Source organism: Nicotiana tabacum, chromosome 16, assembly GCF_000715075.1.
Source record: "Nicotiana tabacum cultivar K326 chromosome 16, ASM71507v2, whole genome shotgun sequence".
NCBI classification, from domain to species: domain Eukaryota; kingdom Viridiplantae; phylum Streptophyta; class Magnoliopsida; order Solanales; family Solanaceae; genus Nicotiana; species Nicotiana tabacum.
The window spans coordinates 82,995,232-83,014,898 of NC_134095.1; the positions used below are offsets into that span (position 1 = coordinate 82,995,232).

The 19,667-nt window shown below is 35.0% G+C and overlaps 1 pseudogene; it reads left to right on the top strand.

The window, feature by feature from the left end:
* Nucleotides 1-19,667, top strand: part of LOC142170302 (uncharacterized) — a 46,903-nt pseudogene that overhangs the window by 8,796 nt on the left and 18,440 nt on the right.

Below are 19,667 nucleotides of genomic sequence, written 5' to 3' on the forward strand. Positions count from 1 at the left end.
TTAGCTGCTTCAAGCTGGGCTCCCCTGGATATTTCCTTAGCCTCATGGATGGATTTTTCAGACTCACGGGGTTTTCTTTCCAGAAGGGAAATTCTTCCCATCAATTCGGTACCAATAAGGTTAGCCTACAGAGACAACTCATAGAAATGAGGATTTGTAAGATCGAAAATAAAAAACTTGTTGGTAAAGGAAAAATACCTTCAAAGTAGAATGAACTATGTCATTCATCAAAGTCAGGCAATTGTGGCTCTCCATCTTCTTCTTCTCAATATCACCGATTAGAGGCTCGAGCCAAACATCAGCTCTACCAGTCTTTCTCAAAAGGCTATGGTTAGCAGGAACTTCAAGAGTAACACTTCTCATAGCCATGGTTCTACTGCTAGAACCTGCCTCTGTATGCTGAATGAAGGGAGGAGGAGCCATGGAAGGAGGAGTAGTAGAAAAGTAAAACACAGCAGCGGGAGCCATAAGAGTCAAAGAAGGGATGGAAGGAGAAGATGAAGAAACTGGCACAGGAACGGAAGCAGGTGCAGTTGAAACTGGCAAAGGAATAGAGGAAATAGGAACGAATTAGGAGAGAGGAGTTTCATCAAAAACAGGGTCGGGCTCACTACTCTCAAAACCACTATCAAAAAGACGATGAGTTAATTCATTGGTATCTTTTGGCATGGTGTCCTCATCAGAATGAATCAAAACAGGCTCGGTGGACGAAGTTTGAGCAGGGGTATCCTCAATTTCATCACTATTAATGATTCGTCTCCTAACTCTTGGCCTGGCAATTAAAGAGGTATCTTCCTCTTCCTCATTCTCAGAACTTTCTCCTATAGCTTTCCTTTTGGGAAGCGAAGCTCGAGCTTTGTTCAAATCAAGTGCAGCATTAGCAGACATGCGAATGACCATAGCTACTTCAGCTATCATTCCTCTAACACCAAATCCTGATCAAAAGAAGGATACATAATCAACATTGAGAAAAAAGTGCTTGGCATGTAAAAAAAACGTGTAAAAAGGGACATACCATGTGTTTTCACCTTCGAGCCATGTAAAGAAGAAATTGATTTCCAAGTTCTTTGATCCTTAGGAGCAATCTTCAAAATTGAATCTACCCAACCACGGAAGTTAGGAATAAGTTCCATATCTCCCATGGTTGCTACAAAAAACCAAAAAGAAACGAAGTGAGAAAAAGAATCAGAATTCTCAAAAAGAGGTACGGTAAATAAAAGGAAACTTACGTGCAAAATTCCACTTCTTAGGAAAGGGAATATTTGTTTCACCAAGCAAGTCCACCGTACGTACAACAACGTAACGGGTGTACCATCCACGATCCCTGTCATCTTCAGGGTTTACCAAAACCTTTTTGCTTCTTGCAGTTAAGGTAAAAACCCCATGGCGCATTAAATTGGGATGGTATAAATGAATAAGGTGAGAAAGGGTGAAGTCGACATTGGCTTTGGCAGATAAGTATCTCAGACAAGCCACTGCTCTCCACACTAGGGGACCGACTTGGGCCAAACAGATTTTAAAGAAACGACAAAAGTTAATAATGACTGGGTCAACCGGAGGATTAAAACCCAAAGTAAATGGGTAAGTATAAACGAAAGAATAACCATTTCTAAAGAAAGAAATTCTTTGATTTGGGGAAGGAATTGACATTCGTAGACTATTGCTCCAGTTACAATCCCTTCTGATGGTAGGGATTGTAAGCTCGGTTACTAATGAGGGATAAGTATCAGCTTTTTCTAAATTTGCAATTTGTCTTTGAAGAGACGTTCTATCACTCCCAAAAGACAAATCACTGGGAACAATTACATCGACTAAAGGTTCTTGAGAAGAATCAAGGATTTCTTTACCTTTAGAAGAAGGGGTCTTCGGAATAGAACTCCCGATATTAAAAGAAGAAGAAGCAGGACCAGATAAACTATCACGAGCGGATCCTAGGCCCAAGCTCCTTTGCTTACCTCCTTTGCCTCTCCTATGTCTTGTAGGGGCATTGGGAAAGTGATCAAGAATTGGAACTTTTCTAGGGTTAGGGTTTGGAGATGACATTGTTGAAGAATGATATACTAAAAGGGGGAGAAAATACAAGTAAGTAAGAAATTGCTTGTTGAAGATCTATGAAGAAGAAGGTAAACGAAGGAGGGTTAAAAATGCTTATAATGACAACCGTCAAACTTAGAAGTGCAATGAAGGAAAGCCTATAATAAATGCAACTATCATTTCGTGAATAGTGTGAATGAAGAAGTCTCGAAAAAAGGAGGTAGAATTGCAGAATCAATCAGAAGGTGGCACGTATGTAAAACATTAAATGGAAGGGACAATTGAAGCGTCAGTATTTGTCATAATATTAATTACGACAAAAATTCCCTTTTTATGAAAATTCACTTCCCAATTATTTACATGATAAATAAATGGAAAGTGGGGGGACTAAAAAAAACTGAATTTACATTGTAGGTGACGTGACATGACACGTGGACTGGTCAAACGGTCAAAACACAATAAATAGCCAAGAGGCACGGGTGACAACAGATAAGAGAAAAAGAAAGCAACATTGGCATGGACCGCCACTAAAATAGGTACGAGTCTCGTACCTATCCAAGTCATCTAAAGACCGAAGATCGGAAGAAGTTGAAGATACGAATCTGATGACGTAAAAGAGTATAAATATAGCATTAAATATCAAATACGTTAGAATATTTGTTTTAAAAAGAAATGATTGTGTAACGTTTTTTTAATGTCATTTATTGTTCATAATTGCCTCATTAAGACAAAGGCATTACCTCTTCTCCTAGGATCAGCTATAAAAGGAGAAGAACTCACCATCTGTAAGGATACGAAATATTATTGGAAACTTACTGAAATACAAAATTATTTACTGCTTTACCATCATTCTCAAAAGTATTTTGTTTTCTTCTCCTGATTATCAGTAACCCGAATTTCTTTTTAGCTTTGACCAAAGACTCAGATTTTTGGTTAAACACAGTCCTTTGTCTCATTCTCGCATCAATTATAATGGCGGAACATGTAGTAATGCGGATAAACCCACATGTGATAATTGCGGGAAACTTGACTTGAAAAGAAAGATTGTTTTCTATTGATTGGGTATCCTGAATGGTGGGGTACAAGACGAGGAGGAGGAAGAACTACTTGACGTGGTCGTGGCGTATGATTTGGAAAAAAACTTTAGTAATTATGGACGTGGTGGAACTGGTCGTGGGACTACAGCAGTTACTAATGCTGCACAAGCAATCGAGTCAAATGGTAAAATACACTACTAGAATTCCGGAAAAAAGCGATCAAACTTTAGCGACTAAAGTTGGTCTGTCAAGAAAAGCGACCAAAGTTGGTCGCTAAATTGACGAATACAATAAAATAATTATTTGATATACATTAGCGACCAAGGTTGGTCGCTACTTGGTCGCTAATTTTGCCAAAATATTAACCGGACTGGTCAGACTTGCTTGGTCAAAGGTATACTGAGATTAGCGATCAACGTTGGTCGCTACAGGAGGACCCACTTATAATAATTATAATATTATTTTAAAAAAATTATAAAATATAAATAAATATAATTTAAAATTAGCGACCAAAGTTGGTCACTAATTAAGGGGTAAGCAGATAGCGACCAACTTTGGTCGCTAAAATGGGACCCAATTATAAAATTTTAATAATTATATTTTTATTTAAAAAAATTTATAAAATATAAAAAAATATAATTCAAATTTAGCGACCAAAGTTGGTCGCTTACGAAAATAGAGACCAACTTTGGTCGCTAATCTGGGACCGAGTTCTAACGTTTAACAATTATATTATTATTTTAAATATTATATAAAATATAAATAAATCTGATTTAAATTTAGCGACCAACTTTGGTCGCTAATTTAAATTTATGTATATTTAGCGACCAAAGTTGGTCTCTTTTCAAGTCAACAATGGTCAAAATTAAAAATCACTTTTGTATTTACTATCTAAATAATATAAATGTAACCCGCTAACACTTTTGTAATACAAAGGATGAATAAACTAAAATATACTCTAACATGCTATATATGCAGTTAAGCAGTACTATGTGTGTGTGTGTGTGTCTATATATATATATATATATATATATATATATATATATATATATATATATATAAGAACATGAAGCGCTCAGAACACAGGGACATGTTCTTTTAGGTATTGATACACTTGTAATTTGATTCATCGACTTATAACCTACTCATGTATATATATTAACAATAAATTAAAACGTCTCGACTTATATCAATTAATATATAGTATATATACTAAGTGTATTATATATCAAGGTATATTCGATATATATAGTATAATATATATATATATATATATATATATATATATATATATATATATATATATATATATAAGAACATGAAGCGCTCGGAACACAGGGACAGGTTCTTTTAGGTATTGATACACTTGTAAATTGATTGATCGACTTATAACCTACTCATATGCATATATATATATATATATTAACAATATAATATTAGCTAATGCACTAATACTTAGTGCATAGTATAGTATAGTATAGTATAGTATAGTATATATACTAAGTGTATTATATATCAAGGTATATTCGATATATATAGTATATATATATATATATATATATATATATATATATATATATATATATATATATATATATATATATATATATATATAAGAACATGAAGCGCTCGGAACACAGGGACGGGTTCTTTTAGGTATTGATACACTTGTAAATTGATTCATCGACTTATAACCTACTCATATGCATGTATATATATTAACAATAAATTAAAACATCTTGACTTATATCAATTAATATATATATATATATATATATATATATATATATATATATATATATATATATATATATATTTTTTAAATATTATATATTTATTTATATATGTGTATATATATAGAGAGAGAGCTTAAATTGAATTAAAATCCTAAATTTATATTACGTATGTACATAATTTTAAATTTAATTAAAAGTAATTTAATTTCTTTTAGAAATAGCGACCAACTTTGGTCGCTATTTTGGTCAAAAAGTCAAAACTTATTTTTCTACCAAAATAGCGACCAAAGTTGGTCGCTATTTTTAATTCCAGTGTCAAAATCAGGTTTCCCCTCCCTTTTTTTCAAAAAAAATTCCCAAAATCTCTCTTTTCTCTCTCACACTCAACCCCCCCGATGACTCCCAGCAGCAGCGGTGCCACCCACGCCACCGATGATAGCAGCTCCACCGCCGGCGACCTCCATTCCCAAGGTAAATTTCTTTCTTCTTTCTTTGTTTTTTTTCGAAATACAACGATTTTGTTTAATTTCTCCATGTTAGGGTTCAAAGTTATATATTATTTGTTCAACCATGTTAGTGTTCAAAGTTAATTTCTCCATGTTAGGGTTTAATTTCTCCATGTTAGGGTTCAAAGTTAGCTCAACCATGATAGAGTTCAAAGTTATATATTATTTGCAATTTTTAGGGTTCTTATTAATACATTTAGTCCAAAATATTTAGTTTCACCGACTAATTAGGGAAGAAATTGTTTGAAGAGAAGAAACCCTAAGAGTGGCACCTTTAGGATTATGTATTGAAATTTTAGTTTATAAATTAAAATTTTAGGATATGACTTGAACTTTTGTGGATATGAGTTGAACCTTTAGGATATGAATTGAACCTTTAGGATATGAGTTGGACTTTTAGTTTATGTATTAAAATTTTAGTTTATAAATTGAAATTTTAGGATATGACTTGAACTTTTGTGGATATGAGTTGAACCTTTAGGATATGAATTGAACATTTAGGATATGAATTGGACTTTTAGTTTATGAATTGGAATTTTAGTTAATAAATTGAAATTTTAGGATATGACTTGAACTTTTGTGGATATGAGTTGAACCTTTAGGATATGAATTGGACTTTTAGTTTATGTATTGGAATTTTAGTTTATAAATTGAAATTTTAGGATATGACTTGAACTTTTGTGGATATGAGTTGAACCTTTAGGATATGAATTGAACCTTTAGGATATGAATTGGACTTTTAGTTTATGTATTGGAATTTTAGTTTATAAATTGAAATGTTAGGATATGACTTGAACTTTTGTGGATATGAGTTGAACCTTTAGGATATGAATTGAACCTTTAGGATATTAGTTTATATATTGGAATTTTAGTTTATAAATTGAAATTTTAGGATATGACTTGAACTTTTGTGGATATGAGTTGAACCTTTAGGATATGAATTGAACCTTTAGGATATGAATTGGACTTTTAGTTTATGTATTGGAATTTTAGTTTATAAATTGAAATTTTAGGATATGACTTGAACTTTTGTGGATATGAGTTGAACTTTTAAGATATGAATTGAACCTTTAGGATATTAGTTTATGTATTGGAATTTTAGTTTATAAATTGAAATTTTAGGATATGACTTGAACTTTTGTGGATATGAGTTGAACCTTTAGGATATGAATTGAACCTTTAGGATATGAATTGGACTTTTAGTTTATGTATTGGAATTTTAGTTTATAAATTGAAATTTTAGGATATGACTTGAACTTTTGTGGATATGAGTTGAACTTTTAAGATATGAATTGAACCTTTAGGATATTAGTTTATGTATTGGAATTTTAGTTTATAAATTGAAATTTTAGGATATGAGTTGAACCTTTAGGATATGAATTGAACATTTAGGATATGAATTGGACTTTTAGTTTATGAATTGGAATTTTAGTTAATAAATTGAAATTTTAGGATATGACTTGAACTTTTGTGGATATGAGTTGAACCTTTAGGATATGAATTGGACTTTTAGTTATGTATTGAAATTTTAGTTTATAAATTGAAATTTTAGGATATGACTTGAACTTTTGTGGATATGAGTTGAACCTTTAGGATATCAATTGAACCTTTAGGATATGAATTGGACTTTTAGTTTATGTATTGAAATTTTAGTTTATAAATTGAAATGTTAGGATATGACTTGAACTTTTGTGGATATGAGTTGAACCTTTAGGATATGAATTGAACCTTTATGATATTAGTTTATATATTGGAATTTTAGTTTATAAATTGAAATTTTAGGATATGACTTGAACTTTTGTGGATATGAGTTGAATCTTTAGGATATGAATTGAACCTTTAGGATATGAATTGGACTTTTAGTTTATGTATTGGAATTTTAGTTTATAAATTGAAATTTTAGGATATGACTTGAACTTTTGTGGATATGAGTTGAACTTTTAAGATATGAATTGAACCTTTAGGATATTAGTTTATGTATTGGAATTTTAGTTTATAAATTGAAATTTTAGGATATGACTTGAACTTTTGTGGATATGAGTTGAACCTTTAGGATATGAATTGAACCTTTAGGATATTAGTTTATGTATTGGAATTTTAGTTTATAAATTGAAATTTTAGGATATGACTTGAACTTTTGTGGATATGAGTTGAACCTTTAGGATATGAATTGAACCTTTAGGATATTAGTTTATGTATTGGAATTTTAGTTTATAAATTGAAATTTTAGGATATGACTTGAACTTTTGTGGATATGAGTTGAACTTTTAGGATATGAATTGAATATTTAGGATATGAATTGGACTTTTAGTTTATGTATTGGAATTTTAGTTTATAAATTGAAATTTTAGGATATAACTTGAACTTTTGTGGATATGAGTTGAATCTTTAGGATATGAATTAAAATTTTTGGTTTATGTTGGAATTTTAGTTTATAAATTGAAATTTTAGGATATGACTTGAACTTTTGTGGATATGAGTTGAACCTTTAGGATATGAATTGAAATATTTGTGTATGAATTGAAGTTTTAGGATATGAATTGAAATTTTTGTGTATGAATTGAACTTTTTAGGATATGAATTGAGTCTTTAGGATATGAATTGAACTTTTGTGGATATGAATTAAAATTTAGGATTGCGGGAGGATTTTGTAGAAGGGGTTGATGACTTTATTAGACATGCAATGGAACTTCCAGCCTAGCATTTGTCACGTAATTTCTTTATCAAGGAGGTGTGACAGTTCTCATTAGCGACAATGATGATAAGAAGGCAATGGCATGTGTTTCAAACAGTGATGGTGTAGGTAGGAATTTAACATTTCCTAAATTGATAAAAGAAAAGGTTATAGAGGAATTCTCTACTTCATTTTCCAAGAGGAAGTAGAGAATTCCTCTATAACCTCTTCTTTTATCTGCTTAGGAAATGTTAAATTCTTACCTACACCATCACTGTTTGAAACACATGCCTTTGCCTTCTCATAATCATTGTCGCTAATGAGAATAACAATTGATCAAAGACACACCCTGTCGGGTACTGTATCCAAGTTACTCTCTGTATCTAAGTTCATCCCGAGTAATAGTACCACGAGGATAATCACCAAAGCCACTAGACAACTTTATGATGCCAATGAAGTAAGATGAGCTATTCAATGAGACTCGTATTGTAAAGAAGAAGAAAGAGACTGATCCAGAAAGGTGGGTCGAGGGTCGAGCCTCGACTATACATGTAAGTTTTTTACTTTTCATTAAGTATTTTGATTTACTTTTATATAAATTTTGAAATACTAATTCAATATAATTTTTCTTATAGGTTCGCTTCACAACTGATGTGGGGGAATTCATACGCAGTCAACCACCTAATGAGTCGGGCGAGACAATCCAACTTTTGGACGAGGATGCTGAAAGAACACTCCTTGAGTACTTTATATACTTTGAACTAGACAATAGAACCAGTTTTCGAATGGGCTTGTAATAAGCGTTAACTTAGTTTTGTTAGCTTAATGTGTTAGTTCTATTGAACTTTATACTTTGTTGCTTTTTATTGTTGTTGTTGTTTATTGTTGTTGTTGTTGTTGGTATAAAATGCCTGTTTAGAATTTTTGGTAAGCTGGCAGGTGGTGTAGCTACCAAAACAGGCAGTTTCTGCCAAAAATATACCAAGAAAAGCGACCAACTTTGGTCGCTAGTTGGTCGCTTTTCCCTTAAAAAAAACAATTTTCTGGGCAATAGCGACCAACCTTGGTCGCTATTTAACCCAGATTTCTCAAAAGCGACCAACTTAGGTCGCTATTCTATTTAAAAAAAAATAATTTCTGGAAATATAGCGACCAAAGTTGGTCGCTTATAATTAAAAAAAATTATTTCTTGAAGTTAGCGACCAACTGTGGTCGCTTATTTTAAAAAAAAATTAAAAAATTAATAAAAAAGCGACCAATCTTGGTCTCTATTTTCCAGATTTTAAAATATAATATTTGGATTAGAGACCAAAGTTGGTTGCTTTTTTATGATTAATAATAAATAAATAAATAAATAACGTATTTTACATTTAGAGACCAACTTTGGTCGCCAAAATTATATTATTAAAATAATAAAGCGACCAAAGTTGGTCGCTATAGTCTTTACCCGGAATATTTGGTTCTTTTACCTTAGAAACTAAAGTTGGTCGCTAATTAGAGACCAACTTTGGTCCCTAAAATAAAGGGACCAACAATATTGCGACCAGGCATGTTTGGTCGCTTTTTGGTCGCTTTTAGGCCTATAAGCGACCAACTTTGGTCGCTTTTAGGCCTATAAGCGACCAACTTTGGTCGCTTTTTGTGGTCGCTTTTTACCGGATTTCTAGTAGTGATAGAGTCACATGTTAATGCTCGGATAGGGTTATCTAATGAGCATTAGAGTGCACTAGCATATATCCGTGCTTAATTCCCACAATAAAAACCATGATAAATTATTAGGTAATACTTTTGGAATTCGCTGGATTGTTGACTCGGGGGCATCTCACCATACGAGTGGTGATGCCAAGTTATTGAAAGATTTATGTGATGTGACACCATATCTAGTAGGCATTCCAAAAGGTTCTACGACTATAGCTTTGAAGGCGGGGACTGTTATATTCGAAAATAATCTGAAATTACATCATGTTCTTTATGTACCTCAATTAAAATGCAATTTAATCTCTGTGTCTAAGCTCGCTAATGAAAATAATTGCTTAGTCATATTTGTTGATATGCTTTGTGTGATACAGGACCAGACTTTAAGAACAATGACTGGGGTAGGTGAAAAATATGATGGGGTATATTATTTGAAGTTTGTGGCACGAGCTCAAGCAAATAACACCCATAAGGTGGATAATTTTGATTTACGGCATCGTCATCTTGGGCATCCTTCCAATAAGATAGTTTCTCTTTTTCCTTGAATTAGTAGTTGTATTAGAGCAGATGAGCTGGGTAATGTTTGTTTAAGAGCAAAACAGACAAGAGAAATGTTTCCTAATAGTATGAATAAAAGTGCTAATTTGTTTGAATTAATTCATTGTGATACGTGGGGCCCTTATTGTGTTCCTTCTTCTTGTGGTGTTGTGTATTTCCTTACTATTGTGTATGATTTTTCTCGTGGTGTGTGGGTCTACTTAATAGCCGAGAAAAGTGAGGTTAAACATAAAATAAAATAATTTTGTTCCATCGATATGACTTAGTTTCAGAAAAGGGTGAAAATACTTAAAAGCGGCAACAGTAAGGAGTTCACTTGTCTTCATACTTTTGTACTAGTGGAACGAAAGCATCGTTATATTTTGAATGTTGCTCATGCACTCTGTTTCCAAGCTATTTTGTCGATCTCATTTTGGGGAGAATGTGTTTTGACGGTAGTTCATCTTATTAATCGAACTCCTACTCCCATATTGAATGGAAAGACTCCTTATGTGTTAATTTTTGGAAAAGAACCTTCCTATAAGCGTCTAAATGTATTTGAATGTCTATGTTTTGCTCATCTTAGGTCCCGTGAAAAAGATAAGCTTAACTTGTATTTTTGCTGGATACCCTTTCGGGAAGAAGGGATTGCGTGTCTATGATTTAGATACTGCAGGTTTTTTTGTGTCTCGTCATATTATTTTTGATGAAAAAGTCTTCTTTTATGATAGTTCACTATTTGACTCTGAGCCTACCACTCCGCTAGATTCCGCTGGTGCTTCTCCCACTAATGATCATATTATGCAACATGACCACTCACCCTCTGTTCACTCAAAGGGAGGTTTGATATTGAGACTAACGTAAATGAAGAAATAAGGGTAGATGTTACTTCTCCTAATCCAATTCAGGAGAAAAATGTGAACACAAGTTCTACCATTGTGGATACAGAAACTTCTACTACTACTACTATTATGGATGAAGCTCTTGGTCGGGGACATCGAGAAATCAAAGTTTCCACCAGATTAAAAAATTATGTATATTACACACCTCAATGTCATACTACTTTGTGCATAGATACCTCAACGCAAAGCTCAACAACTACTCATTCACAGTCCTCGAGTATGCCATATCCCATAGCTAACTATGTGACTTGCAATAATTTTTCTTCTAGACACAAGAGCTTTCTGGTAGCTGTTGCTGCAGGTATTGAACCCACAAGGTTTTATGATGATGTGTGTGGCTCTCTTTGGCGATGTGCTATGAAAGAATAAATTGACGCACTGCAAAAGAATGGTACAAGGACATTAGAGTTTCTTCCCCCCGTGAAAGAAGACTATTGGATACAAGTAGGTATATAAACTCAAATATGATTTTCATGGTACAGTTGACCGATTTAAAGCTCGGCTTGTGGTTCTTGGTAACAACCAGGTGGCTGAAATTGAATACAATAAAAATTTCGCTGTGATGGCGAAAATGGTTACTATACGAGTTTTCCTTAGCATTATTGTGGCTAAAAAATGGAAATTGCATTAAATGGATGTTTATAATGCATTCTTGCTCGAGGATCTAGATGAAGGTGTTTATATGCAATTCCACCTGGATTGGGGACATCAACTCAAGGGAAGATGTGTCGCCTTCACAAATCTGTATATGGGTTGCGACAAGCTCTAAGAAATTGGTTTGCAAAACTTGTTACAACCTTAAAGATATTTTGTGCAATCATTTTTAGATTAATTATTCTTTATTTTGTTATCTAATGAATGATTTGACATTGCATGTTCTTGTTTATGCCGACGATCTGATCATTGTAGGAGACGATTCTGGTGCTATTGCTAACTTCTAACAATATTTGCATCATTGCTTTCATGTGAAATAACTTGGGCCATTAAAATATTTTTGGGGGATAGAAGTCGCCAGAGGTAAAAGTGATTTGTTTCTTTGCCAGAGAAAATATGCACTCAATATTTTGAGTGAAATTAGACTTCTTGGAGCCAAACCTGATAGCTTTCCTATTGCGAAGAATCATAAACTCGCGTTGGACAATGGTAATGATTTTTTTGAACCTGAAAAATATAGACGATTGGTCAGTCAACTGATTTATTTGACCATCACTCGTCTCGAGTTGTTGTCAGGATCAAAAATACAACTGTGATGGAACGTAAACCAACACGCTAGGTAAACAATTAACAATAATCCAATTTAAAATGAAATTTACTGAGAAAATAAATGATGAAATAACTGAACTTTTATACAAAAATCCCAAGGGTTGGTTGCACAAATCATGAGCTTTTAAGACTTGGAAATTTACATAGTCGGTATGAAATAAATACAACATCTGATCGAAATATACATAAACAGATTTATAAATCTAAAGTTACCAAGAACAAGATGGAGCTATAATCAGGATGCAAGTACATATTCAATGCCAGTTCCTAGCATATACAACAATATCAACTCCAAAATCTGCACGCAAGGTGCAGAAGTGTTGCATGAGTACAACCGTTGACAGTAGTGACGAGCTCGGAAAAATGGTCAGAGTCCAAGACCATAGCCAAAAATAACTCGTAACAATATAATGAAAGCAGTACATGTAATACTCTCAAGATCTGATGCTCAGCTCGTTCACGGTTATAGAAGAATAGACATGCTTTTCAGGTATAGCAGAAAAACCTCAACCTTTCACCAGAATATAAAGCCAGCATGACTTGCTGCGACATGCAGTCCGATCTCATAATAAGTCAATAAAGCCTACTGCGGCGTGCATCCCGATCCCATAAATGAGCCAATAAGGCCTGCTGTAGCGTGCAACCCGATTCCATAAATAGCCAATAAGGCCTGCTGCGACGTGTAGCCTGATCCCATAAATAGCCAATAAGCTCTACTATGGCATGCAACCCAATCCCATAAATAGACAATAAGGGTTGCTGCGGCATGCAGCTCGATCCCATAAATATCACTCACAATTCGGCTCTCAGGCCCAACTTCAATCATCAATCTCTCAAGTATCAAGGGCTCATACTCTCGTACCACTTAGCCCAAACAATTATAACATATGATTTAACAATGAATGATGAACAGAGACTGAGATATGATATGCAAATAAAAGATCATGGCTGAGTATTATAGTTAGAGCAGATAACTCAAAACAATAGAGATAGCCTCACTAGGTCTCAACCGAATAAGCGCATATCCTAAATATTATTTCTAACATGATTCACAACTCATATAATCAAACAAGTAGGGCAAACATGAATGTAATAAGATATATCAGCCAAACAAGTCCGCTCATAGTCTAATAGTCAACTAGAAATATAATTTCACTGGTGCACGCCCACCTGCTCATTGCCTAGCATGTGCGTCACCTCAATACATCTCTTATAACATAGTTCCCAGGGTTAAATACCCTCAAATCCAAGATTCAGATATCTTACTTACCTCGAACAAGCCAAATCCAGTACCGAGCAAGCCAAACAATACCATGCCACGTGTAACAACCTCTGAACAACGCGAAACTAACCAAAAGCAACTCAAATACATTAGATAATGCCTAAGGAAACAATCCCAATCGATAAAGGTCAAATCTTTAATCAATAACTCAAAGTCAACCAAAAAAGTCAAACCCAGGCTTGCATCTCGGAACCCGACAAAACTTACAAATTCCGACAATCAATTCAATTACGAGTTTAACCATACTAATTTTACTCAAATCTGACTCCGTATCGATGTTCAAAACTAAAAAATTCACTTTATGAAGACAAAAAACCCCAATTTCTCTTTTGAAATCATCAATCGTATGCCAAAAACGAAGAAAGATTCATGAAATATAATCAAAATTGAGTAGAAAACACTTACCCCAATCCATGTATTGAAAATCACTTCAACAATTGCCCTAATCCAAGCTCCATAGTTTCAAATATGATAAAATAACTCAAAAGTCCGAAATAGAGTACTTATATGCATTGCCCAGTGGTACTCTACGCGATCGTGGTAGTACCCTCGCGTTTCACAAATATACGCTCCCACAATTAACTCTACGCGTTCTTGGAACAAGCCTCACGAACGCAATACACAAATTTGACAGAACTATGCGAATGCAGGAGCATCGTCGCGGACGCGAACAAGAAACCATTGACTGCCCAGCTCAGCCAAAACACTACGCGAACACGTAGAAGCAGACGTGAATGCGAAGAAGACTAGTCCCCACAACCTATGCGAACACGATAACCTAGTCGCGAATGCGATGAAGTAACTTACCCAGCTCCCATAATACACTACGCATTGCGGTCTCCTTTTCGCGAACGCGATGAGGAATTGAAACACCAGAAATCAGCAGAACACAACAATGCTAAAATAAGCCGAAATCCATCTGAAATGCATCCGAGCCCTCCGGGACCCCGTCCAAACATGCCAACAAGTTGAAAAACATAACATAGACCTACTCGAGGCCTCAAATAACACATAACAATCTCAAAACGACGAATAACACCTTAAATCAAACTTGATGAACTTTTGAAATTTCAACTTCCAAAACTCATGTTGAACCATATCAAATCAACACATAATGACCTCAAATTTTGTACACAAGTCCCAAATGATATAACAAAGCTATTCCAATTATCGGAACCACAATCCGAACCCGATATAATTAAATTCAACTCCCGATCAAACTTATAAGCATTTCAAATCTTCAAATTACAACTTTTGCCAAATAGTACCAAAACTTTCTAGAAATATCCAAATGAAAATCCGAGCATACGCCCAAGTCAAAAATTACCATCCTGACCTAAAGGAACCATCAAAACTCCAATCCGTTAAAATACGTAAAAGTCAAACTTGGTCAACTCTTTCAACTTAAAGCTTCCTAGTTGAGAATCATTCTTCCAAATCAATTCTGAATCAACTAAAAATCAAAACCGACAATTCACACAAGTCATAATACATCATATGAAGCTACTTAAGACTTCAAATAGTTGAACAGAATGCAAATGCTCAAAACGACCAGTCGGGTTATTACATTCTCCCCCACTTAAACATGCATTCTCGAACGTGCCAAGAGTCATTCTAAGGCCATAAATTCACTGTGTAATATTACCATGCACATACCCGGGGTTGATCCCACGTCACACTATTCCATATAATCCTGACACATAATATAACTAAAGATCATCACTTCATCCTTAGCCCATAAACCTTGGTACCAAGTTTCCAACATCCGTAATTCCTTACAAGACCCGAATCTCGCATCTACACACCGTATAAGTCTGAACAAGTTGTATCAAGCCATAAACATAGCCCAAGATTTAATCACATGATATACCATATAACTTGCATACTCGCAGCAATAATTTCCGATCACAGTAGCTGCTCAAAAACAAACCTTGTACTGATAAAAATCCTCATATCATATAAAACCTCATTTAAAACCTTCGTAACGAAACACACAGAAACTCATAACCACTCATCGGACCAAAAAGTTAAGGAGCTCTCTCTCTCTCTCTCTCTCTCTCTCTCATCCAACCAAAACCAAGGCCAAATTCTAAGCCAACTTCCGATATTATTCTTCCAAACATACCGTAAACAAATTCGATAGTATCCATTCTAGTTCCAATGAACTTATCTCATCAAACACAGCTATTCTACAGACATGCCATACCAATACAACCTAAAGCCACAAACTGTGTAATCCGTGCAACAATAAGTGACAATTCAAATATATTCAATCATGGAAAATGACTAAAATGAGAGAACCGTGCCGCAAGCTCTACAAGTACCACCACAAACGCAATGCTATGAACTCATCACACATAGTAGAACCAAGACACACGAATCTATCACAAATGATCATATCCCAACATAACCTCATTGCAATGCATGACCCATCCAAACACCGGTCCATATGAAATACCTCAAGCCACAATGCTAAAAAAAATCAATAACCACATACAATTCGGCATCAAGTACACAAAGTGCATGACCATAACCATGGAGGAGCAACTAACACAATATAACACAGCCTGGAAAGACCATAACCAAGACACAATCAACTATTCAATACCCTAATAACCATCTTGCTCGAATTCCGCTACAAGGCCTAGACAGAACCACATCATGTGTGCATATAACCAACAAATCACAATGCTTTATAGCATATAAGAGTATCATACAAAACATATCAGAATAGGAACAAGATCAACTCTAACCGAATGACACACCCCTCAACACTAACAGTTCTGAGTCAACAAATTTTGACCCGGTGTAGAATACACATCCTCATTGGCCTACCAATGGGCCCCCAAATCAACTTCGATGATACCTAAATGGACAAATAGACCTCCAAAGTCCACAATGATCTAACTGTGACATGTATTACCATCTGGCTAACTTTGGCCGCATCTTCACAGTCTGCAACCCTGAAACAATTTGCTTCTGAGAACTTTCAGTCTCAAAATCCAAAAACACATGAACCATCACAGCCGATCCTAATTCCACCACTCAATGACTAACACATCTCTCATACACAATCATCCTATGAGAAATACTTCTATAATTCCCCCGCTCCATATGAAAAAATTTGAACATCAGTTGTAGCTCAACCGGGCGAGTACCACAATAATAATAAAGCATTTGTAAGTCAAAACACAGTGCACCTTCTAAAATACGCACCCTTCTTAGGCAATACTAAGTAGTAATAACATTCATCTAATCATCTAAAGTCGTCCATGCTGTCTAAGAATTCATGACTTTCCTTCCAAAACTATGCTGCCACCTTGTACAATGCAAATCTCAATCCCACACGGCGCACCGCATCTGTCATGCCATCATATGAAAATGCGAGAATCCTATTATCCACACTGGGTCATAAGTCGAATACACACTCAATTAGTCAGAAACCTTCCACTTGATCCAATCCAAGAGAAGATCACAACACATAACCAAACTCCCCATGCTTGTAGAAACTATCCATCCGAAGCTGTGGTAGAAATCACCAAGAATACTTCGAAACCCATCTGCACATAACCAAGCCATCAGAACTTCATCCCTCTAACTCAACCAAGTCACGCAGGTTTCCAAACCAAAGAGTATTGCCATAAAACACCTGTAGAGACTCGCCACATCATAAGTACCCAAAGAATCGATCATATCCATCACGGTACTGATCCAAACCTACTACCACGCCGTCCTATTTCTCTGATTTTCCTCTGAATTGCCTTCAAGTTAATACTTCTTCTTTCCATAATACTACAGACCTGACCCAAAGCTCACCACACAAGATCCTAGTATAAAACCATATCGCACTAAGGTCCATAAACAGTTGTATTCCCTCTTAGGCACCCCAAAAGTACCATAACTAAGACACCCACTATAAGGAGGTCTTCTGTGAATTTAAAGTTGTTCCTTTTACCTTTCTGATACTGAAATATAGAATCCATAGTGATACATAAATACCTCAAGTCCCGACACCATCTAGTGCAAATCTTAGATCATAGCCCTATACTAATCTTTGGAAATCCTCCAAATGCCACAGATAAATCTTGAACTCTTTAGAACCTTCTCGAGATTTATCCTCTCTGCTCAAATCTTATTTTCTCCGCCCAAACGGGCCTAACGACCAGTGCCCCATTAGCACAATAATACTCAAAAAAGTAATCTATACTCCTAAGCAACTGAATGAATCCCTTTTGTTAGTACATTACATCCGTTACGCATAACAGACCCAAATCATTCCAACACCTCCATATATCCATAAGGTGTTATACCTCATACATTCAGAAATTTCCTTGCTTAAGTCGTTCTCAAAACCAAGCTTTGCAAGTCATTATCGATCCACAAATATGCCTCAAACTGAAATCGGTGCAACACATAATCGTGCAATCAAATCGTCGATATCAGACTCCCCTACTTGTATTAAATCCATGGAACAAAACATTTGATAACTCAAAATACCCGTATTCTATTACTGCCATAATCTCGCACTGAAATTCAACTAAATTCTTCATGAACCCATATAGTACTAATCATAAAGTTACCTCAAATCATATGTTAAACTCACATTCATCACGTGACAGTTAAGACAACTCCCTCAAGTGATCCAAACTCAATTTGAAACCCATATAACCCACCGGTAGAAAGAAACTCTCCATACAACATCATAAGGGTCGCACATCCATAGATTACCTAGCATGTGATAACCCACTTGCTTAGTCTTAAACTGACATCTCTCTATACCCTTTTACGGCCACACCTACTACGCAATTTCCCAAGTCTAAAATCATCAACAATACATGAGAAGCTACTTCTTCCCACAAATAAACAATATAAAAGATCCCTTAACATGATCATAACTTGAGACAGTACAACATATCAAGGCAGAATTCAAGCATCCAATAATCCTTTTTACATCCCAAACAACCCTTCTCATAACATCAAATCCATCTGAACACATCTCGTAGTCACATGCTACACATCATGTAGCTATCCAACCACTCACCAAGTCGTCAGTCCCACTTACAAGGACACCACCGGACATAGAAATCTAAACACACATACTCACAAAACTGAAACCACCGAGCCTAAGCTATGGTAAAAACTCAGCCTCAAGTCCTCCAGACTGGACCAACTCCAAAACACAAAAGTGCATCTCGCAGTGCATCTATGGAATCGCAAGCCGTCGATGCACAACTAATACCGAAAGCTCGCATACACGAGTGAGTGGAAGGAATTTAAAGGGATACGCTTCAAGCTGAATTAATGCCGCAAGATAAGTATATAAAAATGGGAAGTTTATCCTAAATGCGCTATGGCCTCTCAAAGATAGTTATGGATGTCATAATACCGATCCACTAGACTCTACTAGACACTTGCTCATGACTCGTAGAACCAATGAACCTAGAGCTCTGATATCAATTTATCATGATCCAAAAACCAACTAGTTGTGATGACACCTAAACCAACCCACTAGGTAAGCCAATTAATAATAATCCAATTCAAAATGAGATTCACTGAGAAAATAAATGATGAAATAATTGAACTTTTATACAAAAATCTCAAGGGTTGGTAGTATAAATCATGAACTTCTAAGACTTAGAATTTTACATAGCTAGTATGAAAATAAATACATTGTCTATTCGAAATATACATAAACGGATTGATAAATCTAAAGCTACCAAGAACAAGAGGTAGCTATAATCAGAACACAGGTACATCTTCAAGACTAGCTCCCGCCACACATAGTGTGATGACCCGGTAGATGATTTTGAGATTTAACCTCTATTCCCGTGTTCTAAGACCTCGAATAGCTTTGTTTAAAATTCCTCGATTTTAATGTGCAGTCCATGTTTTTTTGAAATTTTTTATGTGAAAAATTTAAGAAAATGTGAATTTTTATCTTTAGAATGGCTTGAATTGACTACGATTAATAATTTGTGTAAATGGACTCGAATAAGTATTT